Genomic DNA, 27,335 nt, shown 5'->3' with positions numbered 1-27,335 from the left:
AACCAATATAACACCGTCACCTCCCATAATAAGAAGAACGAAACGATAGTAGGGTCACATGACATCATATCTCCAAGGACAAAGTCAGTTCATGCCTCAATCTAACTCAAGTTTTGATCAACTGAGCAAACCATAACTGAATTACAAAATGTACTAAGGTTTTACCCTCTGCTCCAGATAAGTAGGCATTTACTTCCGCCCCATTGCAGGAAGATATGACACAAGGCCAGAATGTGAGGAGAATAAAGCCAGCACTCCTAAAAGAGGATTCTTTTTAAAAAATTGTTGTAGGCTGCCCTGTTGGCATTCCCAGGTAAAGGCGCCTCAGGCAGTAATCAATTAACTTTCTCCACCCAAAATACGGGAGGCAATGACCTGGGAGGGTGAACCTCCTAAGACTATCCAGAACCATACCTCAGCCCGACAGATGCAAGGTTATTATCTTCTCAAAAATAGGCCAGACTGTGAGATAAATCCTTGGCTGGCATAAATATAACTTAGTCAGGTTCTTCAGGTAAATATGAAGACAGAAAAATTCTTGATTGTTTAAAAATGTGGTTATGATTTGACAGTGAAACAAAAATGCTTGTAACAAATTCCCAAAACACAATAAATCAAAATAAGATTTTAACAATGTTTTTTAACTTCTATTAATTTTTTTTTACTGTTTTTAACTCTAAACAACGCACTAGTGCCACTAAGTCGTAAAGAGCTACTAATTTGGACCAGATTTGCAGGAATTCTGTGCAGGGAGTTGGACAGCAAGATAATTGCTCAAATTACACTTGAACTTCTGCATATTAGTAGAGTCAGGGAAGCAGGGGGCTGAGAAGGAATTCCAAAGTCTAGCAGTTAGAGGGAAGAAGCTAAGTAGAAGGCTTTATGGCATCTAGGGATCTCTACAGTGTAGGGATGGGATTTTGCTGTTTGCCAGGTTAGTCGGGAGTATTTATCTCGAGGGGCTACTAGTGCTTTGAATTACATGTAAAACAGACACATGCTAGATTATGGTGATGGGATAGAGGTTGGAATTTGACCAACATTGTGGGGCCTATTAGGTTGAAAATTCTTTTTTTAACTTTATCTGGGAGTGAGAGATGCATCAGCGGCAAATGCATCAGCCCAGATGTGACAACAATACTCATTGGATGGGCGAATAGTGGTTTTGTACAGATACAGGATACTCTCAGGTGTGAGTAAACTTCTAGCACGGTAGAGAGAGCCCACCTTCCTCGCAGCAGTCTTGCTAATTATCTCAATGTATTTGTTGCAATTCATGTTGATTGTGAATTGTTGTTGATTATATAATGCATATCTTTTTATGGAAATATTTAGTTGCGACTTAGTGAATCATTAATTTTGAATCAGATTCGAAAACAAACATCTATTAATTCACATGTGAAGAATTATTCTTTTATACTTTTGAAGTGCATTCATGCATTTCTAAATTCCTTATCACCGATATATATAATATTGTTACATATTACTTAGCAGTGATATGCTTTTGGAGTTAAGAGGAAATGTCTTTTACATAAACTTACTTAAGTACAATTAACTGAATAGAGAGGATTCAGGGTTGGTGGGGGGAGCAGCATGAATTTTAGCTGATCCTTTGGTTTTCCTCTCATTGCAAGGAAGTGATAAAAGTAGACTTGATGGAAAGAGAGATAAATAAAAACCTGGCCAGAGATAGGTTACTTTGGAAACCAATTCCTTAAAGTTTATCCAATGGCTGTAATCATGTAAAACGGGCGTTAAAAACCAATGTTGTTGTTGTTGTTGATGATGATGATGATGATGATGATGAAGATGATGATGATGATTGAAACATAACAGTTTTCTAAATTTAATAAAATACTACCAAGTAATTTAAAAACTTGTTAAAGTCATCATCGCCATCGTCAACAACAGCAACAACAACAACAACAACAGCAACAATCATCACCATTACTAAATCGTGTGAAATCGAAGATTCCATTGTTGGCATTGTTTCCTTGATATTTTTCTAGTCAGAATTTTTTCTAGAAAGACATCGGGTACTTACGGGAGAGACAACACGAAGGTTGCAATATCCAGAAAGTGAATTTTGTGGAACAAACAGTGCATCGTTAACCACTAGACCACTGTCACCATTACACCATTACTACTACTACTACCACTGCGGCTGCTGCTGCTGCTGCTACTACTACTACTACAACTAATAATAATAATAATAATAATTATAATAGAGAGCTGAAAGGGATATAAAAGATGAAGAAATTCAAGATAGCACGAAAATCCTGCCTTGGCAGTTCAAAGACGGCGGGAGAAGACCGGTTTGTATAGAAGACTGTGTGAATGACACAAAAAAGAACTAGAAAAATACATAATGCAAAACACTGAAAGGATAATTACGGCAGCGAGAGACACCGAAAAACAATCAACAAAACAGAAAACAGAGAAACAAGGGATAAGATGAGAAAAGAAAAATGGCCGAGAGAAACAATTACACGGAAGATTCATAAGGATGACAAAAGATGAAAATAACGAAAATACTTGAACATGGATACGAAAAGGACACATAAACTGAAAAACTGAACCCCTAATAACTGCAGCACAAGATAACTCGATAAGAACCAATCACGTCAAAAGCAAAGATCGATAGAACACAAGAAAACAATAAATGTAGACTCAGTGGACAAAGAGATGAAACGATAAACCATAAAGTAAGTGAATGCAACAAACTGGCCTAAAAGGAATACAAGAAAAGGCACGACCAAGTGGGGAGGGCAGTACACTGGGGATTATGCAAACAACTAGATATCGATTGCACAGACATATGGTACAAACATAAGCCAGCAACAGTACTTGAAAACGAGAATCACAAAGTCCTATGGGACATGGACATACAAACAGATAAACCCATCCAAGCAAGAAGACCGGATGTGATAATAATTAACAAGAAAGAAAAGTCCTGTCAAATCGTAGACTTTGCTTTTCCAGCTGATCACAGGGTGATATTAAAGAAAAGGAGAAACAGAGCAAATACGCAGAGCTAGTCAGAGAGCTGAAAAAAATATGGAAGATTGAAGAAAATCAAAGTAATATCTATAATAGTAGGAGCACTAGGAACAATTCCGAAAAACTTTGAAAACAGAATGGGAGAAATTGGAATCAGAGAATGGCTGGAAAGATACAATGAATAACAACAATGAAAATAGCTGAAATATTAAGGAAAACCCTTGAATGCGGAAACTAATACACATGAGCCACATGTGTGGGCTAGACGAACTGTTGCAGAGGAAAAAAATGAAGAAGTGTTACATGGAACCAAAAACATTGAAGCTGCATATCTATAAGTTTGCTATCCCCTCCCCTATTCTCTCCATTGCCCCATCACCCCGACCAAATGAGTAATGCCAATTGCTGAAAAGGGTCAAGGGGGATGGAAAAACCGAGGAGAGAGCACTGACCAGATCTCCACTGGAAAAGTGCGAAGAGAACTGGAATCCAATGGTTGCTGCTAGCGAGAAATCAATGGTAAGCAGTTGTTGCAATAATGCAAATTTATTTGTTATCAAAAGAGGTAGAGATCTGGGAAGACTTGTTGTCACTCAGCTTCCAGGGAACACCATAGGTTGTTTTCAAGGAGAAATCTTTGATGACCTGCAGCAGTTCCTTGAATTTACTCCATTCACTTAAAATCATGCCAGCACCAACTCCTCCCTGTGTCCAATTGGCATCGTTGAAGTAACAAAGCTTCGTGCAGATCAGGCTGTCTGAAGATATTGGTTTCCTGACCTAAAATGCACCAAACATTGATTTTATTGTTTTTATTTTTTTCCTTTCTCTTTTTAACATTTAATCATGTTCTTCAAAATCAAAAAACAAAAATGACAATTTTTCCTCTACAAAACAACCAAACCAAACGCTATGAATAAATATTTTAACATATAAAGAACTCGGAGCATAAAAACTTTTTTCCAGAATTACTGGACTTGACATTAAATAACCCGAAAAGAGCTGATATGCTGTAAAAAAACAAAAAAAAAACAACAAAAAAAAAGAACAACTAAACCAAAAACTTCATGAATAAATATTTGATAATATAAAGAACTTAAAGCATAAAAACTTTTTCCAAAATTACTGGATTCTACATTAAATAACCTGAGAAGGGTTGATATGCAGTAAAACAAAACAACCAAACCAAACCAAACTCCATGAATAAATATTTGAAGATATAAAGAACTTGAAGCATAAAACTTTTTTTTTTTTAATTTCTGGATTCAGCATTAAATAACTTAAAAAGGGTTGATATGCAGTAAAACAAAACAACCAAACCAAACTCCATGAATAAATATTTGAAGATATAAAGAACTTGAAGCATAAAACTTCTTTTTTTTTTAAATTTCTAGATTCAGCATTAAATAACTTAAAAAGGGTTAATATGCTGTAAAACAAGACAACTAAACTAAACTTCATAAATAAATATTTGAATGTATAAATAACTTGAAGCATGACATTTTTTCCCCAGAATTACTGGATTCGGCATTAAATAACCCAAAATGGTTGACAGGCTGTAAAACAAAGCAACGAAATTAAAGCTTCCCCACAACTTCAATAGTTTCATCGTTCAAATATGCTTTCTTCACATCTGAGTTCTCATCTGTCTTCATTGTCTTACCCTTAGATTTTATTATTTCTACTTATATATAAAAGGCACTTTGTTTGTATGTGTGTGTGTGTGTGTGTGTGTGTGTGTGTGAGAGAGAGAGAGAGAGAGAGAGAGAGAGAGAGAGAGAGAGAGAGAGAGTTTATTATAGACTCCACAACAGTTGGCACAATTTCTTTTAAATTTCACATAAATGTACTTTGAGTTTTGTCTCGGAATGCCTCCGACAAGTATCAAAAATAAAAAATCGAAAAAAATCCGATCAAAGAAAGAACAGTTCCATTTTGTTACAACCTAACATCACATGTGCATTTGAGAAGTTTTATCAGGTCACAAGCGGAAGGGCCTCCTGTTATATAAAATCAACAGTAGGTTCTTTGATATGACAGCCGCATTGAAAATGAATGATTCTGCTTAGAGCACAATTGGATCATTATACTTGACTTTTTAATTTTAAACGTTAATTGAAGCCATTATATAAAAATATCTTTTTATAAAGTCATCAGTATATTGTCTACAGCGCAATGTAGCCTACAATGCATTGTGGACTAAGTTACTGCAGGGAGGGGGGGCATATAAAGCTTCTTCCTATTGCACTGCGGTGGATACCTCGCAATCAATTAATTTGATTGAAAAATGAACGCTTTCACTGATAAGAATAAAAGTTTTGGAGGTGTGGAACATTCGTTGATTCTCATTCAATCCCTGGCAATATCGGGTCCCCCTGCTAGATTTTAATAAATATTGAAGGATGAATACTGATCAAAATAAGGAGATGCCTAAAGAATACTGAATAAATGCAACGTTAAACATGACAGTGTAGTTTCATATCACTCTTTTGATGAATCTTGAACGATGATTAAAAGTATGATTGATGCTGTTTTAAATTGATACTTGATCCACATTTTATCCAATCATAAAAGAATGCTGTAGTTGATGGACACTATTCTTCTCTTTTGACTAGCAGGAAAGAGAGAATTATTGATTTCATATTGATCCCCGAAAATATCTGATTGGTCAATTACGATCGTGTTCATTCAATCGGAATCTTCCAAAGAAGAGTGAAGACGGCATTTTAATTTGCTTTCCATCTGATTCTCTGCTAAAATAAGACTTTTTCAAATATTCACAAGAACTCCCTTCCAGAGAATCCACCAAAAGTAGAAAGATGCCGGAAAGATGTCGTAAAAATATTTTCGTTTGTCTGGTAATATCAATGTTCATTTCTTTTTTTTTTTTTTTTTTTTTTAATTTTCTTTACAGCAAACTCAGTAGATATCATGAACGGCTAACAAATGAGAGACTTAGATTGAGATGGTGATTTTTTGGAATATGGCTTCGTTCAGTCTTTACAAACTATGGATAACCATTGTAAGGGTGTCTGCACGTGAAATTTTCGTGGCAAGAGTTGTGCAATCTCCAACCACCTCTCCTGAGTTGACATTGTTGAATACCAATGGCAAGTGGAGGTTCAGGACGACTGGAAACAATATCGAGATAAGCGGAAAGCCAGTACCAGATGGGTGACTATTTGAGAAGGCTAGGCTTGCGCTAGCCTTCCCAAATGGTCACCCATCTGGTACTGGCCAGGCTCAACATTGCTTAATTTCAGTGATCTGACAAGAACCGGTGTGTCAACGTGATTGTGCGATATATTTTTTGGAAAGTGTCTCATTATCTCCACCAAGGAGGTTATGTTTCTGTGAAGTTTGTTTGTTTGTTTGTGTACAGTCTAACATACACATCACGTGACCAATTGTCACCAAAATTACTCAACTGATTATTTTGAGGATATTTAGGTTAAAATTCAAAAGTCAAGCTCAAGGAAAAAATGAAGGTCACATTTTTGGCGGTAACTCTAGTTTTGTTCATCACAGATTTCTATAGATTTTTTTAAAAAACTTTAATACCCCCCCCCAAACAAGGCACATTGCCACTGAGACATAGAGAGCTACTAAGAATTAAAGACCATACCTACAAAGGCATCATAAGTCGATACTTGTGCAGTGAAGCGTTTGTTAACATACATTTAAATTTGTGCATTTTGTTATAGTCTGTGAAACAGTGAACAGGAAGGGAATTCCAAAACTGAGGAATGAGGAAGAAAGCTATAAGAGCAAAATTTTTTTTGGGATCCGGAGACTTCTACAGTGAAGGGGTTGTAATAAAGTATGATAATCATATCAAATGTGGTTTCTGTCCACAATAAGAAAGTGGGACGGAATGGCATAATCACGTTTACACGCTGGTTTTCTTTGGATCACTGAAGTTAAACTTCGTCCCATCCTTACGTTGCCAGGTAAATGTATGCAGTCTTATGACTTACATTCTTGTTCCTATTTATTATGCTCTAAGAGTTAATTTCCTACATAGTCACCATCATTCTCAACGAACTTTTGCCAAGAATTCAGTGATGTATATCTGCTTCTGACGCACGTCTATAGAATAGGGGAACGATGAAATGTGTTCATATCACGTTGAGTTCGCCAAAATATGGAGATGGAGATTGCAATCGAATTTCATTCTATATTAATAAACAAGTTTATTTGTTATTCTCGTTAGTGGCGTTAGTACACGACAGAAACGGGTTAGTAGGTTGAAGTGTTCTCGTGTGAAGATAGAATTAATGTCATGCCGGCTGGTAAAAGAAGTGAACAATTCAGTTCCGTTTACACATGTTTATAGGTAGTAGTCGTCGGAACAAAGGAAGCCAATTACAGGAGAAGGAAAGGACAAAGTCTTCAGTGTATTAATGTGTTGTCGTGCATGAGTGTGAGTTGTATGTTCTTTAGTATGACAAAGAATGTTGTAGAATGATAGAGTTCGTGTGGGTACAACATGTGGAAATAAATGGTAAGTGGAAGAGAGCCATCGTTAGCTTGTAGTACTCACTTTCTGCCTGGGGCCGAAGCCCCAGGCTAATGTCCACTGCCCGGCATGGCCAAGTTGAAAGAGGATTAAAGGTTTATGATTTCCCCATTTATATACTCCATCACGCAATGGAGAGTTGGCTTGTGATTGGACAAGCCAGGGAGAAATGGATTTCAAATCTCAAAGTCGTGAGAAGTAGTCTCTGCCTGTGATGTAGCAGGTGTCGGCGGCTACACGTCCATAATGGGAGTTGTTTTCTTAAAGAATCTCACCGTCAATATCTATCAACAGAGAAATGAAACTTTTTTTTTTTTACAAGGTAGTCACCACTTATCAAGGCCCAGAAGCCACTCGGGGATATGGTTATTGTGTGTACAGTAATCCATGGGATAGCATCGTAGTAATCGTTAGTATTGGAGATTTAATAAAGTGTCTTACTTAAGGGGGCGGTTCATCAGGAATTTGTTTATGTTGGACTTGAAGGCATCCAAGTTGTAGTCAGGTGAGAAACAGGCAAACGGAAAAGAGTTCCACGGGCGTTCACTTCTAAGAAAGAAGCTTTGTGCATGGAATCTACGTTTTGATTTAGGCACAGATAAAGAGTAGGGAAAATTATTGACAGTGGTTTCAGCTAGACGAGTGCTTTTTGTGAAAGATTGGCGGGGGGGGGCAGAGATTTCATGTCATTTCATCATAACAATGCAATTTGCAATTCCCTCTGATCAATTTCAGCGGGATGAAAAAATAGGAGGCGTTACTTTTAGAACGCCTCTTGTATAAAGACAGTTGTGTACTTGCCTTCCCACGAGGGCAGAGTTAGACACTAGGTCGGTTTTTAATGTGAGGAAAATCCAGCTCCTCAAAAAGGGGCACTCTGGATAGGAATAAAAATTTAAAATTTTCTCAGTCACGAAGGATTTCTTTTCCACTGACCAAGGACAGAAAAAGAGAAGTGTAGAACAGATACTACACTTTGTTCCTAGCCAAGAACAAAAATTATTTCTACTTGAGATAAAGGCTTAACTGAAACACAATCTGTCCATGACAATTGAGACAAAAATTATCAGAATAATCTTTCAAGTTACACCTGTTACATTGCTTCATGTAACTTTACAAAAGCGAGTATTAACGATTATCATAACTGTTAGCAGAGATTGAAGGTACTCCTTCCCTTACCCCCATCTCACAGTACATATTAGATTTTATATTTTCATTAGCAGGGAGACCCGACGTTGCCCGGAATTGAATGATGATCAACAAATATTTCACACTCCTATATTTTTATTGTCATCGAAATCTGTGAAATCGCCCGGGAGGAAGCTTCACATGTCTCCATGCAGTAACTTAGTCCAAAATATGTTATTCTACACTGCACTCTAGAAAACCTACTGTTTCTTTTAGAAAATTATTTTATATAAACTTCTTTCCAGTTAACAACAACAACAACAAAAAAAAAAAAATCATTAAGAAATTTACGTGCAGGGTTTGAAACTACAGACCACCTCATTCAAAAAAATAAATAAATAAACAAAAAAAACCCTGTAAATTTTCAAGTCTTATAAAATTCTTTGCAGTTAACGAAACAAAAAAAATTAAGAAATTTACGTGCAGAGTTTAAACCTACAAACCACGTCATGCAAAAAAAAAAAGAACACACTATCAACTTATCCACAGTAGAATTTTTTTTTATTACAGTTTCACCCTAAACAGTCCACTTTGATGTAGGGGGCTACTATCAGGGACATAAGCTACAGGGGTACTATGTGGGGAGTTGGGCAGCAAAATGTCGGATCATGTTACACTTGAACTTCTGCATGTCAGTACAGTTGGGGAAGCAGGAACTCGGAAGGAAATTCCAAAGTCTAGCGATTCTGGGAAAGAAACTACTGGCTCTCTTACATCTAGGGATCCCTACTGTGAAGGGGTGGGATTTAGCTGCTTGCCAGGTTTGTCGGGAGTATTTACATCGAGGGGGTACAAGTGCTTGCAGTTCATCGGAGCATTCATCGTTAAAGTACTTGTAGAACAGGCAGAGGGATGCTACATTTCGTTGATGGGACAGAGGCTCAAGCTTAGATGACAGTTTAGGACCTATCAGGTTGGCGACTCTCTTTTGACCTTGGCTAGAAGCGAGAGACTAGTGGCAGATGCACCAGCCCAAATATGACAACAATACTCCATACATGGGTGAATGATGGCCTTATAGAGGTACAGGATACTTTTAGGCATTAGTAGCTTTCTGGCACAGTAGAACGAACCTACCTTCTTCGCAGCGGTCCTGGCAATGCTCTCAATGTAATTGTTCCAACTCATATTTCCTGTGAACGTTAGGCCGAAGAGTTTAAAAGATGTACTTTCAGACAAAGAGTCTTTGACCATTGCTATTGGTGGTAGAGAAGATTTCTTGTAATTATTTAAGGAAACAAGTTTAGTCTTGGCAGCATTGAATGTGACCATCCATTTTTGCCCCCACACCACTACGGATTGAAGGTCATCCTACATTGTTTCTGCCAGTTCTTTAGATATGTGTTCATTTGTTTTCCTGTCGTGTCTGTTATAGAGTGTGCTGTCATCAGCATATATACCCATATCACAGACAATTTTGTCAGGGAGGTCATTTATGAATATTAGGAATAATAGAAGTCCAAGGATAGACCCTTGAGGTACTCCGGCATTTATATCATATTGTTTGAATGTACGACCGTCGAGGACAACCTGGATTTTTCTCTTATCTAAGAAGGATTTAATTATTTTAAGTATTCTTCCAGTAATACCGTATGATCTGATTTCATTGTTATAATTGAGGACATGGAAAAACGGCTTTGCCGATGATAGATTAATTAAAATAACGGTTTCAATTATCGGGTGTATTCTGAGACAAAACTTAACTAAGATCATTTCCAGTCTTATACACTACAGTTCTGTAAATCTGAAAGAAAACCTGTTCAGCCGTTTCGGAGTCTATAAGGAACTCACTCACACACACGTACATAGAGACAACGTTGCATTTATATACTTGTACAGTTTTTTTTTTTTTTTACATTTTATTATATTCAATTTTTTGGATGGGGCTAAAAGTTGTACTCAACATTAATAAGATGAGAGTATAAATAAGGTAAATCTAACTTTAACTCTTTTTAAGCATACCCGGCATTCCCCGGAAATCATTGAGGACCTCTGTGCACTTTTGCTTCAAACTTTGAACTCTGTATTCCTATTTTTTGGTTTTACTTTCAAATTTTTATAATTTTATAGTTATAAATCAAATATACAAATGAAGAAACTATTTTTTTCTTTTTATGACGGAATTTTGCCCAATTGTCTTTAACCCATTTATTTTATTAATTAGGGTAAAAATGATGGAGAGAAATGCTAATTTTTTTTTTAATGAATCAAATAGTATAACTAGAAGAATACCCGTCCCAGGACAGGTAAAAATAATTCATTGAACAGTTTTGCACTACTTTTATATATTATAATTTTATATATTATAATATTATGTTCCACTTAAGTTAACAAATTTACCGGACTTCCATTACTATCGATTACTATATTGTCCTTTTGACTACTCTACACTCTTTAACCCTTATCCTTGAGTGGCCTATCGGCCTTGATAAGTCGTGACGTCTATGTAAAAAAAAAAAGAAAAAAATTATTGTGAAGATTAATATCAAGAGACAAGCTGATCGCCTGGCGTTGTCCGGTCATGTAATATGCTTAAACATGATATTTAAATTTATGCAGATTATATATGTATTATTATAGAATCAATCCTCTATTGATTATTACATATTACGAGAAATAATTTGCCCGGTGGACTAATTTAAAAAAATAAATAAATAAATAGATAAAATAAAATAATAATAATAAAAAATAATTATGATAATGTCGTTCATCATATTCCGTCTGCATTTGTTTACAATATCACGTCAGCTGATATTGTTATTTGGAAAAATCATTTTTAATTAATGTTTAGTTTTAAAATATGCAATCAAAGAAATGATTTACGGGTATTTTTAATGGTACCTCTTCTTTTTTCGTAAATTGAACTCATTAATAAGAAAAAAATTAAAATAAAATGGTGAGGTACACTCGGGCCTGTACAGGGGATCATGCGATCTGTAGTTGAGCTATATCGCCAGATGACAATAAATCTGTTTATTTTTATGAAGAAATGATTTGCTGAGATTTTATTATTTCCCTTGGCCGGTGTAATGTAAAATATTCCCACTGTAAAAATTCTTCTTTTTTTATGTATAAGAGAGAAAAAACTATTTTTAAAACCAGATTTTTTTGATTTTTGATACTTATCAGATGACTTTCTATCTGTATCTGGATGTGCTGAAGAGTGTGGTGATCCTCTATAGTAATCGCTGGCAGACTCTGGGTGTGGCAGTAGGACTCCGCGCTGGCTCACAAGCCCAAAGTGACCCAAGCTTGGCTTCAGAAGGAGTGCTACAACTTTGTACTCTTCTCTCAATAGCCCCCTCCTCCTCCTCCGCCCTGAACCGGTTGCACTACTTTCTTTGGTCATACGTCGAGAACATCACCAACATGACCTCCCACAACACCAAAGCCAGTCTGATCACCACTATCCACCGAGTATTCACGGAGCTCCTGCCAGCGCTTGTTGAAAAGGCATGCTCCCAATTCTGAACCCATATCAAGATGGTAATTGAGGATAAAGTTGGCTACATTCAATAGATATCAGCTCTACTACATAATCAAGTAATCTGTATAGATTTTTTTCAATAAAAGTGTTAAAATGAAGTGGTAGTGTTGTTTTCTATAGAGCAACAAACTTATCGTTCCATGAACTGCCACAACGATTTTGAATCTGTGCTTAATTTTTAAGCTGGTCATTGATGGTGTAAGCCTTTAACTTCTTTTCTAGCTTGGGGGCCATCTCTTATCTGCTCTAAGCACATGTTAGGAGATATAAAAAAAATGAATGGTCCACTGCTTTCTTCTTTTTCATAGCCATTAAATGGCACTGCTAACAACTCATCCCCTTCGCTCGTACCAACCCCAAAACTTCTGTGTTGGGACATAACCAAACCATTTGGCCCGGGATTCAACTTCGGTGAAAAGACCCCAGGATTCAACATGGCTCCAACTGTACATCAAGGCTCTAACATAGCAATGTCCGCATACACATGGACTTAATGTAACACACACACACACACACACACACACACACACACACACACACACACACACACACACACACACACACACACACACACACATATACATGGACACGACCTGACTTCAGCATATATACAGACTTTCTCATACAAACTTATTCATGTAAACTCTTCTCTATTCCCTACTAACATCAATGCTTATTTGTTTTCATCGATACATACTTCTTATTGACTTATTCAATTACAAACATCATTCCCTTTTATTTGCACTGTAACGAGATAACTGTAAAGTTGTTTTGAATCCAAAAAAATCGACCTTGTCTCATCCACACGCATTTTGGAGCATTTAAAATATGTGTAAATTTTTGCAATGGAATAAAATTTTAAGTTGTAATTAAATACATTTGTTGTTTTGTTTCTTTTGACTGCATGTTGTTGAAGATCTAAAAAAAAAAGCGGGGGGGGGGGATTATCACTGCTAATTGTGACCCAAAACAAAGCAGCAGCAGCACCATCACCACCACCACCACCATCATCGGTTGTAATAAATTTTATTTCACCAAAAACTACAATAGATTGTTGAACCTTTTTTTCATACACTCTTATTGCTCTGTACTTTACATGGACTCTGATTTACTTCACAGGGGAGGTTTTCTAAACAAATTTGATGATTTTCTTTTCAAACGCTTTCATATCAGAACATTTGAAAAATTTAATAGCAAGAAAGAAAATAGTGAGAAAGGACTAAACGACATACAATAAGAAAGAGTGAGAGTGATAGACAGGACCTTAGTAAGACATGAGTCACTTAGTATTTTAATGGCAAATTACGGCTAATTAAAACAAGTTAATATGGAATTAAGGTTTACGGCACAATCATGTTGAAACACCGGTTCTCGCCAGATCACCGAAGTTAAGCAACGTTGAGCCTGGTAAGTACCAGATGGGTGACCATTTGGGAAGACGAGGCGCTGTGTGTACCACAAGGTAAAATATCACGTTCAGAAACTGGCATAGTCTATCCTTCTCTCGAGGGTAGCTGGGACTCTTTTAAGCTATGGTAGGCACCCCATCTAGTAATGGCGTCATGAAATAAATAAAATACCCTTGATAGCCCTGGCGAAGCATCAAGTATTCAGCTACCGGCAAGATTTGAATTACACTACAAACTCGTGTAGTGAGTTCAATCTCAGCTGCAGACATGCTGGATGGATGGAGTATGGAATATTTTTCCAAACATCACTCAGTTTCAATTTTAGCATTCATTTCGTATGCTTAAATATATATAAAAAAAACATTCAGGCAACAGACGTTAATTAACAGCTTTGGTATAATAAAAAATCAAATAGGAAATGGGTTGCGTCCCTTTATTCCTATACTTCAACCTGTTGGATTAGCTGTTTTTTGCATCTTGAGGACATTTTTCCTTTGCATATAATGAATAAACAAACAAGGACAGGGCATCCATATTTATTGAAATTTCGATTCAGTGATAACAAGTACTTTCTGTCTTTTGTGATTTTTATATGTTCCGATATGTTTAAGGATTACATAACGTACATAACATCAAATAAATTCATATAACAGAACATAGAAATAAATTCAGTAAATTTTTACTTTAACTGCAACTCAACAATCACCTTTAAATTGACGACTTTTAAAGGTTTTCAGGCTGCTGAAAATGAATATCGCTTTCAAATTTGTGGCAGACATGTAGTTTTCTGCATATTAACACATTTGTTTTCCAATGCATTACCTTATGAATTTCAGTGACCTTCGCCATTTTTAACACGAGAAGGGGGTGTTTTATAACACGCATACACATTAGTACTTGATCAGTTAGGAAAACATAGTCGCCAGCGAAAACATTAGGGATTACATTGGATAATAAATGTCTTAATATCCAGAAATCTACTTGCCTCATATTCAAATATGCGATATTCGTTTTCAGAATGCTTGAAAACCTTTAAAAGTTGTCAATTTAACGGTAAATGTTAAGTTGCAGTTCAAATTAAAAAAAATATCATACATTCATATCCTTAAAATAAAATAATAAAGAAAAGTTAACAGCACAAATGTTTTTAATAATTTTTCTTGACTTTTACGTCTTCTTTAATAATAGTAGCACCTGTTTTGTCCTCTTCTCAATTGAAGCCAGGCAGTTGTCGATAGAGCAGCCCTCTCATCACTCCTAAAATATTATTCAAAATGAGTACAAAAAGCAATGCAGCTTGGTAAGTGCTGCTAAAGGATGTTGAAAATCATGTCCAGCTGCAATTCTGAATTTCTCCTCAAGATTTAAATTCTTACGATCTAATATGGCCACAAGAGAATAACTGTTTTGTATTCATATGTTTTTATTACTTTGTTCTGTTCTCAAACTGCTTTTCAACGTTAACTGTCTTTTGTTAAAAGACCAGAGAACATTAATGGCAGTTTAAGGTTGTAAGTTTGAAGTCATAAAGAAAAGATTATGAAATACTAAGATCTTATGTACGAGATGAAAAGAAACTGGAATCTTGGGAAGATCTTCATTATTCTAATAATTATAGGAGCAGCTAGATTCATGAAAAATAATTTGAAAAATAATCTGGCAAATATACCAGGTGAACCAAGTGTAAGAGAAATAAAAGCAATTACACTTAAGGAGGCGGCTAGAATCTTAAAATATATCTCAGTTAGAATGCTTGAGATAGAGGGCGAATATCTGTCATCTGGTAAGATGCCCCATCACCAGCTTAAACAAAAATAATGAGAAATCTTTTTTTAAAAAGTGATAAAGATAGTCGAAATACATTAGTTTCTTTGTTGCTTGCTTGCCATAAGGATATATGCATGTGCATGTGTGGACATTTGCACAACTGTTGATGATAAAGAAAAGTCAAAGTGTTGCAGGCGTATTAAAAAGAAAATAAGACAGAAATGCCTCCGTTCAGTCACAAAAGATGAGGAATACCCTCTTGTAACGGTAGTTGCGTGTGTAATTGTGAGGCAGGGGTTGTGCAATCCCTAGACACACCTCTCCTAAATCGGCTCTGCTTGATTGCAGTGGCAAGGAGAGGCCCAGGACGACTAGAAAACAACGCTGAAATAAGCAGAGAGTACATACAGCACCTGGTTTTAGTACTGTGCAGGCTCAACGTTGCTTAACTTCGGTGATCTAACGGGAATCGGTGTGTCAACATGATTATGTCGTATATAGAGAAAGATGTACAAATTTTAAAATAGGTTAATTGGAAACTACAGCAAAGAAGGAAAACAAATAAAAGGAACTGTTTCTTGTACTTTTATTTGAACTGTGCAAAAGTCTACAGTTCTCCCAACAAAACTTCACTCTTTTATCAGTTCGACTACATTTCACTTGAAAAATTAGCATTCTTGCATGCTATTAACCTTGGTTTTGTGCAGTATCATTCCAATACTAATGTTTGTGTGGTTAACCTCGTTTCATGCTTTGCTTCAAAACAAACACACGACCCTTTTACATATTTATAATGGTTTCTGTTTTTCTATCCTTTTCTTAATTTCTGATCACAAACAATGCTTGTGGTGATCGGGCCAAGATCACGGTGTAGTATCTGTTCTGATGTTATACTTCATCTTTTCTATCCTCGGTCAGTAGAGAAGAAATCCTCCATGACTGAGACAATTTTTATTTTTGTTCGTATCCAGAGTGCCCCTTTTTGGGAAGTTGGATTTTTCCCACATTAAAAAACCGATCCTGTGTCTAACTCTGCCCCCGTGGGGAGGCAAGTAAATAGGAACAATACAGCTAGTGTTTTGGGATATTAGTAGATAATTCTTTGAAAAGGAACAACTTCAGTTTCATCTTCAGACTGAATGTTCTGTGGTTCACGTGATTAAGCACTCCTGCATCAACCTGCTAACAGGTGCTATCGGAGTGTTTACCTGGCAAATCTAACTTCAAATAAACCAACCACTCACTTTGTTCTGAAAATATGTAAGTCTTTCAAATGACGTGGCATTTCATTAAAAGATTCAAGTTCGACATAACATTTATTATGTAAGCGGAAGTGTTGTTGTGTTAACAATCAACATTAATTGGTATGTTTCGATTCTAGAAAATTCACTGAACAGAAGCTGGTGCACCGTAATATCTTTTCTTTTTTCTTTTTTTTTTTTTTAAAAGTAAAGTAAATTCGTATAAGTTAGCAAAAAGTACAACTTTATTGATTGGCTTCATTTTGTTGTTGACTTTTCTTGCAGGATAGATCATGGGGAGATTACGAACATCCCTACATAACAATAATACTCTGGAGCCGACAGATCGTCAGTCCATATTGTTATACACTTAACCACTACCATGAGATAACGCGTCTTAACCGTAAAAACAATATAACGGCTTAAACATAAAGGGAGATAATTCTTTAATACTGCAAAATGCAAAAGAAATTTTTAATTTAAAAAAATGGAAACATTTTTATGTACGGCTTTTGTGCAAATTTATTCTTGAAAATTAGCTTTATGTTAATAAAGCTCTGACGCTTAAACTCACGGCTCCACTAAAGTAGTTAAATATGTTATTATATTTCCAGTAAAATGGTATCACGACAACCAATGAAAATTGGCTAGTAAGAAGTAAAATTTGCTTTGTCAGCTTATTATAATGATATTCGAGTCTGACTTTGAAAATCTAATACGATAATATGTTAGATTGTCACAAATATTTTTGTTTAAATCCATCTTATGGCTTTTCATTATTTCTTCTTCACTTTATGACAAAGTGAGTATGAGCGCATGAGAAAATATCAGCAGGAGACGTAAGGTAGCTGACTTTCAAAGATATTAGCAGCAGCAACTGGAAAAAAAGACATATGCAAATTAGGAAGTGTGAGCTTGTAAGAGAAGAACAAAAAGAACACCACGTGGTGGGAGGAACAAAGTTGGTGCCGAAAAAGATAGACGTATACGAAAAAAAAATGCCTGTCTGCAGTCAGTATGTAGTGGAGCATACGTGAGAGACTTTTAAGTTGGTGTCGAGACAAGTAGAAAGAAAAACGGTAATAAACGACTTGAGTTAAAAAAAAAAAAAGGAAAGAAAAACCGAGCCGGATTTATTTATTTTTGTTTGTTTGTTTCTTTTCGATGGTGTAAAATGGTGTGGAGGTTCGAGAGAGGTTTGAACTATAATGGACACGGTTCGAGCGGTAACAGCATGTTATAAATTTCACTTGATCTAATTAACATTCAGGAGCCCTTTTTTCTCTTGAACTACTTCTCCCAACACGAATACTGAATTTTTCTTTCTCAGCATCTTTTAAAGTTTTGCCAGATCTATTTCTTCTTCAACTAAATGTATGTTTTAATTACATATTCTTTGTGGTACAAACATTCAATATGGTTATATAAAGATCGTATTTATATTACTTGTATTGATCGAACTACTGTTCTCATCTTGAGTGTTATTTGTGCAACGTTTCGGTTGTTGGTTGTTGTTTGGGAAAGAAAAGAGAAAAGTTACTGGCTCCATAGATATTTTTGTATTCTTTAAGGTTAGTTTGAATTTTATGGGCATTGTTTCGTATTTGTGAAAAATTGGTTGACAAAGGGGAGGCAACTCTAATAAAGATCGACAGGGATGCAAGGTGGAGGGTCAGGCGACTCAAGGAGGCAACACATATGCTAAAAAAAGAAAAATTACTCAGCAGATTAAGCCTAGGAATTAGTAGCATTTGGAAGCTTCTAATTGTAGAAAAAAACAACAGTGTACACCTATAAAATTTCGGCGATGGAAGGGAGATAATTTCCCGTCGATCTTTATTATAATTGCCTCCCCTTTGTCAACCAATTTTTTTCACAAATTTGAAACTATAACCATAAAATAGAGATTAACTCAAAGAATACGAAAATATTTACGGGGCCAGTAACTTTTCTCTTTTCTTTTCCAAACAACAACAAACATGCCTGAAGACGGTCGAAGGCCAAACCAACCGAAACGTTGCACAAATAACACTCAAGATGAGAACAATCAATACAAGTAATATAAACAATTAGCCCTCATCTAAAAAATTCAGAACTTTAAGATCATATTTATTTTTAAACAAGATGAATTTAAAACTTGGCTAACCGGTTTCAAACCTTGCTCAAAAGAGCTAAATCAAAGTAAAGATAACGATTAAGATAAAAAATATCATAAAATCGAGATTATAACAGGGGAAATGATATTAATGATAATTGGAACGACGAAATATAAAAGGGTTTGGTACCATAAATGAACAATGTAATGGGTAGTTAAAAGTTATAACTGATTTATAGTTGTATTGGAAGAAAAACGTCCGGCTGTACTCATACAATTGCCATTCTCATCAAGACTAGCATTGCCACTTTTGATATGATTATCGGGCCATAATCTGTATCATTAACCTCTTAACCATCGTCACTTTCGTTGAGTTAAGAGACACAATGATTTACCAAACAAAACTTTGATTTATCAGACTTCTGTTCTCAACTTGGGTATCATTTTCAGAATGTTTCGGTCAGTATAACCTCCGACCTTCTTCAGGTGTATCTGGTTAAATTCGGGAATGTTTCTGTCGAACTCAGGACGAAGAGAAAAGTGTCCAAATTTTCAAGTTTCACCGAAACATTCTCGAGTTTTACAAGATACACCTGAAGAAGGTCAGAGGTTACATCGACCGAAACGTATAAAATAGAAAAAAAAAGATAGTGTGAACACTGTCTATACTACACGTTTTCTTAGTGTGCCTCAGAAAATGAAAATGAAAAGTGATCCGACATAATTCATAAAAATCAATGGAAACGATATTTTTTAAAAAAGAAGAGCTTTTTTTATTTATTTATTTCTTTTTTACAAAAGAGTCATCACTTATCAAGACCCAGAGGCCATTCTAGGGTAAGGGTTAATTAGTTAATGGGAAAATGCTATAGTAATCGTTAGTAGTGGAAATTTATTAAATTGGATTACTTAAGGAGACGGCTTATCAAGAACTTGTTCACATTGGACTTGAAGACAACCATATTGTAGTCAGTCGGAAAGCAGGAAAACGGAACAGAGTTCCACAGGTGTACAGTTCTAAGAAAGATGCTTTGTTCACGGAATCTACAGTTAGGTTTAGGCACAAATAAAGAATGTGGGAAATTATTGATAGTGGTTTCAGATAGACGAATGTTCTTCATGAAAGTCAAGCCAGTTAAGAAGGATCTGATTATATTAAATATTAAATATTCGTCAAGTAATATCGTATAAATTAATTTTCATGTGAAAACCTTCATCGTCAATGTTGTTAGAGGCCTTAGATATATTAAGCACTGCCGCACTAGCTTCACCTAGCTTATCTAATGTATGATATATGTGTTCAGAGACAACTGTTAAAAAATCTGGGACAGAACGGGATTGCCTAAATCTATACTGATCAATGATCGCTGCCAGTGAGAAATTAATCCAAAGCGGCTGTTGCGATAATGTAAATTTATTTGCAAAGATTATCGAAAGAGATGGAGAGTACTGGTAATATCGTACAAGTTAATTTTCATGATAAAACCTACATGTAAGATGTTGTTAAGCACAAGTTTCACCTGCCTTATGATATATGTGTTCAGTGACAACTGTTTAAAAGTGTGGGGCAGTGTGTGCTTAAATTTATACTGTTACTTCCTGCCGGGATCTCTGGCGCTTTCTCTGCTCACAGGAAGTGGACAGTATTGAGAAGCAGCAAATACAAGACCATACAGCAAAACGTGCAAAGATTCACATTCGCCAAGCCATCCCTGCTACACCAAGCATTTCCTTCACATGTCCAATCTGTGACCGTACCTGTGGGTCCAGGATTGGACTATTTAAATATCAGCAGATTCACAAGAAGATCCTTATCATCGGATAACAATGGACAACCAAGAAGAAGAAGAAGGAGAAGAAGGAGAGAATGTGACCAGAAAAAAAAGATAGCATTTTTGGTACTTATGTATTTTTGGTACAAAGCTGAAATAATAACGTTATTATTTCGAAAGCCATTATTAACATGGGGAGGGGAGGATGTTTTGTAACTATTCTATGCTTCCACCTAACAAATTAAGAAATAAAAAGATATTGTGAAACTTGAATTTAAACTGAAAAAGCTATTTAAAAATAACGCGGTACCAAAACTACATAAGCACGGCATGATGGGGTAGACAATAACTAGACTGATTAAGAATTGAAAGCTTTTGGTAAAGATATGACTTATGGGTCCATAATTTTGCAAGTTAGTCCTTTAGCCAGAATTCTTGAAAACTAGTACCACAGCGACAATTTTTCAGTTATCAAGAAAGCAAGATTCGGCAAGATATTTATTATAGAGTTTAGCCAACCCAGTGAAACGTTTCTTTATGTTCTCTTCTTTATGTGCCATTTGAATGTTCTGTGGCTGAGGTTAGAGTGTGGCATCAATGTCTCATACCAGGAAGCCTAGAAGTTGTCCTTGGGTGTGACATTATGTCTGTAGACAACCTCATACACAGAGCATTGCTTCTATGACAATTCGATGATGCTATTTCTGGCATTGGTGCATTGGTGCATTGGAACCTCAAATGCATACCTAACTACTCACAGAGTTCTTGAATTGCTTTCAAGTAAGAGCAGTGCAATTGTAAGTCAATAGTTCAGTTAATGAACCCTGCTTATAGAAATTTGACTCCAACTGATGGTTGATACTAGCAGAATGATATCAACACAGTGACCGCCATACTGCAATACTATAAACTAAGAGGAACATCATCAATTATCATTAAAAATGGACACTGCCATAAATAATTATACTTTTCACTAATCAGTTCTTCTTTGAATGCATTGGTGCTTGGTCAATTCACTGGCAGACATTGAGTCCACAAAAATTAATTAAAATGATATATATATATATATATATATATATATATATATATATATATATATACAGTTGTGCGCAAAAATATTCGACCCCGGGCTGAATTTTCTTGTTTCGTTGAATCTATACTTCAAAAATCTTCATAACGCCTTTTAACGGCTAATTATGGATAAATTGTATATTTTTCAACAATAAATGAGGAAAAGTAATTCGAGATTAATAATATATATCAATTTATTTACAAAAAATATAAATATGGATATTGCAAAAATATTTGACCCCTCTTATTTAAAGTTTAAATAAAAGCGTCATTAAGTTTATTAATTTTGTCTGACCTTGTATTTATTTCCTATAAATAATATTTATGACTCTACTGAATCTAAAATCAGTTCAAATTGAACTTCAATGCTATATTGAATGATTGAATAATTGTTTCAAGTAAAAAAAAATCTTTTTCAACGACAACAAATCTGCAACTATGACAAAGAACAAAGAGTACTCTGAAGGCATTAAAAAGAAAGTAATCGATGCTTACCAGTCTGGAGAAGGTTATAAAAAATTCCAAACGTTTTTCTATACCACGGTCGACTGTTATGTCCATTATCAAAGAATAGAAAGTAAAAGGGATTGTATCAATCTTCCAAGATCAGGTCGTCCAAGAAAAATTACGACACGTGGGGCTAGGAAAATTGTTAGACAAGTTTCAATAGACTCTAAATCTAACCTAAAGGACGTGCAGAACGATTTGAAGAATGCTGGCTCAGATGTAAACTTGTCAACTATTCGTAGGGCATTAAATCGTGCCGGATTGCATGGACGTATTGCCAGAAGGAAGCCCTTACTTTCCAAAGCTCATCAAAAGGCTCGATTAAATTTCGCAAAAAAGTTCCTAGAAATGCCTATTGATTACTGGAATAGTATAATTTGGTCAGACGAAACGAAAGTGGAACTATTTGGACGCAACCAGCAACACTATGTTTGGCGAAAAGAAAATACTGCTTATAATGTGAAGAATACCGTTCCGACCGTTAAGCATGGAGGTGGATCAATCATGGTATGGGGCTGTTTCAGTATAAATGGAACTAGAAGATTAACCATAATCGATGGAAGAATGGATTGAGTAAAATATCAGTCCATACTGAAAGAAAATCTTGTTCCGTCTGCGAACCAGTTGGGGCATGGAAGGAGTTATACCTTTCAACAGGACAACGATCCTAAACACACTTCAAAGAGCACTAAGACATGGTTAAAGAATAATAAGATGAAAGTTCTAGAATGGCCTTCCCAGTCTCCAGACCTAAATCAGATTGAGCACTTATGGCATGATTTAAAAATTGCGGAACATAAAATAACATAAATTTGATTGAATTAAAACAGTACTGTCAAGAAGAGTGGCTTAAGATTCCAGTGGACAGATTAAAAACTCTCGTTAGATGTTATAGGAAACGTTTACTTGCAGTAATCAATGTCAAAGGAGCTTCAACCAAGTATTAACGAAAAGGGGTAGAATATTTTTGCAACATCCATATTTTTATTTTTGTAAATAAATTTATTTATATTATCAAGCACTAATTACTTTTTATTATTTTTTGTTGAAAACTATACAGTTTATTCGAACTTAATCGTTAAAAAAGGTTTTAAAGATTATTGAATTATCCATTAATAGAAATAAGACAATTTTTGTAGGGGTCGAATACTTTTGCGCACAACTGTATATATATATATATATATATATATATATATATATATATATATATATATATATATATATATATATACTAGCAGTTCAGCCCGGCTTTGCTCGGACCCTATGTACTGTTCATAACTTTATGTGCTTATGTGCTTATGTATATATTAAAAAGTGTGAATATGTAAGGTAATGCCTTTCTATATAATAGGCTTACTAAACTACCATAGAGAAAAGTTGGTAGAGACCGCAGACATAAAATATTTTGTTAACTTTGACCCCAATTTTGTCCTCTTAACATTTATTGTTTTGAGCTCAAATTAAATTAAAATGTTTGACCCATGTCCAAGTAATCTAGATCTAAGATTTCAAGTGTTTAGACCCAAAATTGGCGGAGGAGTTTGGTAGAGTCAACTCTTTCAACTTTGACCTCTTGCCAGTCAAATCTTCACCCATAAACTGATTAAAAAGCTTGCTGCATGTCTGAATACCTTTTATGTAAAATTTCAAATGTTTAGACCCAAAATTGGCTGAATAGTTTGTTAGAGACCACAAAACCAAAATCTTTTGAACTTTGCTCCTTGGAAGCCAAATTTTCAGCAAAATAAAAGATGATTAAAAAACTTGCCCTATCTCCGAATACACTTTATGTAAAATTTCAAATGTTTAGACCAAACATTGGCTGAGTAATTTGGAAGAAACTGCAGAGGTCAATTTTTTTAACTTTGACCCCAACAATGCCCCCTTAGCATTTATTGTTTTGGGCTCAAATCAAATTATGAAGTTAGATTCATGTCCAAGTAACCTATATCTAAAATTTCAAGTGTTTAGACCCAAAATTAGCGGTGGAGTTTGGTAGAGTTTTCAAAGGTCAAATCGTTGAACTTTGACTCTTACCAGCCAAATTTCTGGCCGAAAATCGATTAAAAAGATTTTTCCAAATCCCAATAACCTTTATTTGAAATATCGAGTCTGTAGACCGAAAATTGACAGAGTTATTTGGTAGAGAATGTACACAGACAGACACACACACACAGACATTTTCACTTTTATATATAGATATATGTTCTTTCTTTCTAGTACATGAAGTAATTAATCTTGTCGATTTAAAAAAAATAGCAAAGAATATAAGAAATCAATAATTAATTCTGAATATCCAGTCAATTATTTATCAGTCTCTGTTGTTAACTGTTGAATATTGACATTCTGATTGACTTTATTGATTATATTCTATATTCAGACCTGAATTTTCTTTGGCAGCATACAGACTGAGACACACACAGGTAGCTTCCATTTACAAATACACAAAATTGCAAATGGTTACCCAAGTTTTTTTTTTTATCACTGGGTAGGTACTTAATATTTTCTGTGAAATATGTTTATTTCTGCTGCAACCAATTCATTATGTTTTTTTTTTTTGTTTTTTTTTGTAATTACAATTTTTTAACAAAAATTTTCTCATTCTCTCTTCTTTACTAAAAAATTTGAATTCAATCGATTTAATTGATTACATACTATATGCACACCAATATTTCTTTCAGTATGAATAAGATCAAGACAATTCTCAAGTAACTTTTAGCATTGATGAGTGATGATTTAAAACCAAAACAAAAAGAAATGACTTTCTCCGTTCCACAGATATATATGAATTATGCCGGAACATTGAATGGTTTTATAATCTTATTGTACTTGATAGTTCCGAATTATTTATTTTAATAGAAATCGCTTCAAACAAGGCATGAAAGCACTTGATGTAAGAAGATAAAAACTACCACTGCAAGGTAAAATACTAGCCAACAATATGTATTATATGGGTAGATTCCAAACTGGAAAACAGTAATTCTTTCGCCTTTGTCAGGAACATGTCTCATTGATTGTAAGGACTAGAGGTTATTGTAAGTAAACCTAATATGCACTTTCTACTCTCCATTAAAATAATATACAAAATGGCGTACTATTTTCAAATGCAGAAATCCAACTACATCAGCAATAATTAATTGTTTTGTCTAGATTCGAAGTTTCTGATATTATAATGATCGATACATCAAACTTAATTCGTTTCAGCTGATTTCCAATTTATCTTTTATACTTGATTTAATGGAACAATTAATTTGCACGTCTCATCGCCCAATGTTGAACAAACGGCATGAAGAAAGCATTAAGAAATAAAATGCGACAAAATAACATTAAAATCTTGCGGGCAGCAGTGTGTTTTTCTTTAATTATCGAAAAGAAAAACAAGTTCAGGAGTTGGTAAAATCCGTAAGCAGATGTACCTCACAGAAGGTCAAGTGTCCCTATAAAATACATTTTAATCAGCTTTGATCAAAATTTCGATATGGAAGTACCATAAGGCTTTCTCGGTATTTGTTATACAATACTTTCAAAATAGCTGCTTCACCACTAACACCAATGATGTATTTATAGTGTTATATGAAGATATTTAATCATAATTAAAACGACCAAATATAAAAGGGTTACTATAAACGAACACTGGAATAGATAGTTAAAAGTTAAGTAACTGATTTATAATTGTATGGGAAGAAAAACGTCCGGCTGTACTCATACAGTTGCCATTCTCCTCAAGGCTAATATTGTCACTTTTGATATGATTCTCGGGCCAGTTCATAAAAATATCATATTACCTGTAAATATTAGTACATGAAGTTTGAATGTTGAAATCTCAGACAATTGGTGGTTGGAAAGGTTTCTTATTATATTTATTCGAGGAAAGGAGCTTTGTTTTAGTAGCATTAAATGTAACCATCTATTTTTTGCCTCATTTTACTACAGACTCGGGGATATTTTTTAAAGCTTCAGCCAATGCCTACGATATGTGTGTGTTCAATTTATCTGCAAGCTAATAATAGAACATGATGTCGTCAAAAATATGTCTATCTATCTATATATCTATAAAAACAGAGATGTGTGTGCCACAGACGATTTCTGATTGGTTAATCCAATAATCACATCTCCTAAAAAACTATGGTTCGTAGGCTCTTAACTTTACCATAAAATATTATGGCTTTATTTATTGTCCATCTTGGAAGGGTTTAATTTTTTCCTAACTTGCGATTTACAAATTAAAAAAATACGAAACTTACACAATCTAACAATCGAACCTCCGACATCACGGCCGCCATTCTGGTGCTAGCCGCAGACACGTACACAACACGGAAACAATGTTTTGAAAATCTAGCAAAAATTAATTTTCCTGAAATTTTTCAATATTTAAAAATGAATTATGCCGGCTGATAAAATTTAAAAACTTTTTTTTAAAGCTAGAAAGATAAAATTTAAAAATACTTATATATATATATATATATATATATATATATATATATATATATATATATATATATATATGAAACTAAACTAAAAAAAAAAAACGCGCGTTCACTCGTGGTCTTTTCATTTCGGGTTTGGGTACTTGTCTGAAATACAATTGCATCAGGGAGGTTGTATCATTTGTATCTTTAGCATCTTTCTTGCCTTGACAAAGTATAAAATCGACTTTGCAATCTAATGGGGGATTATCTCTTCTCAAAGAATGATATTTATCAAGTCAATAAGACTTGATAATAATAACCATAAATAATAAAGGAGACACATCAATAATAAAGGAGATACAGTTATCATACTTAAAAGAAAAAGAGAAACCCAAACTTCTATAAAAAAAAATGCCCTTTAAGTTTGCAAACAAAAAGAGTGTCTACTACTGAGGAGGAAGAGGAAGAAAGTAATCCTATCTCTGTGTAAATTCAACTAGTTTGACCTAAAGTAATTCATTCCACATCTAGTGTTGTGGTGGCACCCACTCATTTACATATGTGGATAATATTACACACAAATAGCAAGACTCGGTTAGTCTGAGTGTGTTTTAACCAGAAGCCACCGAAGGCCGAGCCGAGAGCAGATATGTTCTCCAGCCAAGACTCTCTCACCTGACAACTATTATGTAAATATACTGTGAATATACTTTTTCTAATACACTTCTTATTGATCTACCTTTGTTTGTTGAGTCTTCATTTGTATTGCCTTATACGTTATTTGGTTCAACCTGCAAACATAACAGTTGGCGACAAAGATGAACGTCAAACATAATATCTAGCAAGACCCATTTCATAGACGATGACAAA

General features: G+C 34.8%; 1 long non-coding RNA gene and 1 pseudogene across 1 annotated transcript in view; both read left to right on the top strand.

Annotated features, from left to right (window-relative positions):
• LOC145277547 (uncharacterized) overlaps positions 1-27,335 on the top strand; it is a 318,906-nt gene that overhangs the window by 28,545 nt on the left and 263,026 nt on the right. The window lies entirely within an intron of this gene.
• On the top strand, positions 13,533-13,649 carry LOC145283818 (5S ribosomal RNA; annotated as a pseudogene).

The sequence above is a fragment of the Euprymna scolopes genome, chromosome 1 (assembly GCF_053919585.1).
Source record: "Euprymna scolopes isolate OS-2025 chromosome 1, ASM5391958v1, whole genome shotgun sequence".
NCBI lineage: Eukaryota > Metazoa > Mollusca > Cephalopoda > Sepiida > Sepiolidae > Euprymna > Euprymna scolopes.
Note: the sequence above shows the minus strand (reverse complement) of the source record. Positions and strands in the feature narration are given on the sequence as shown.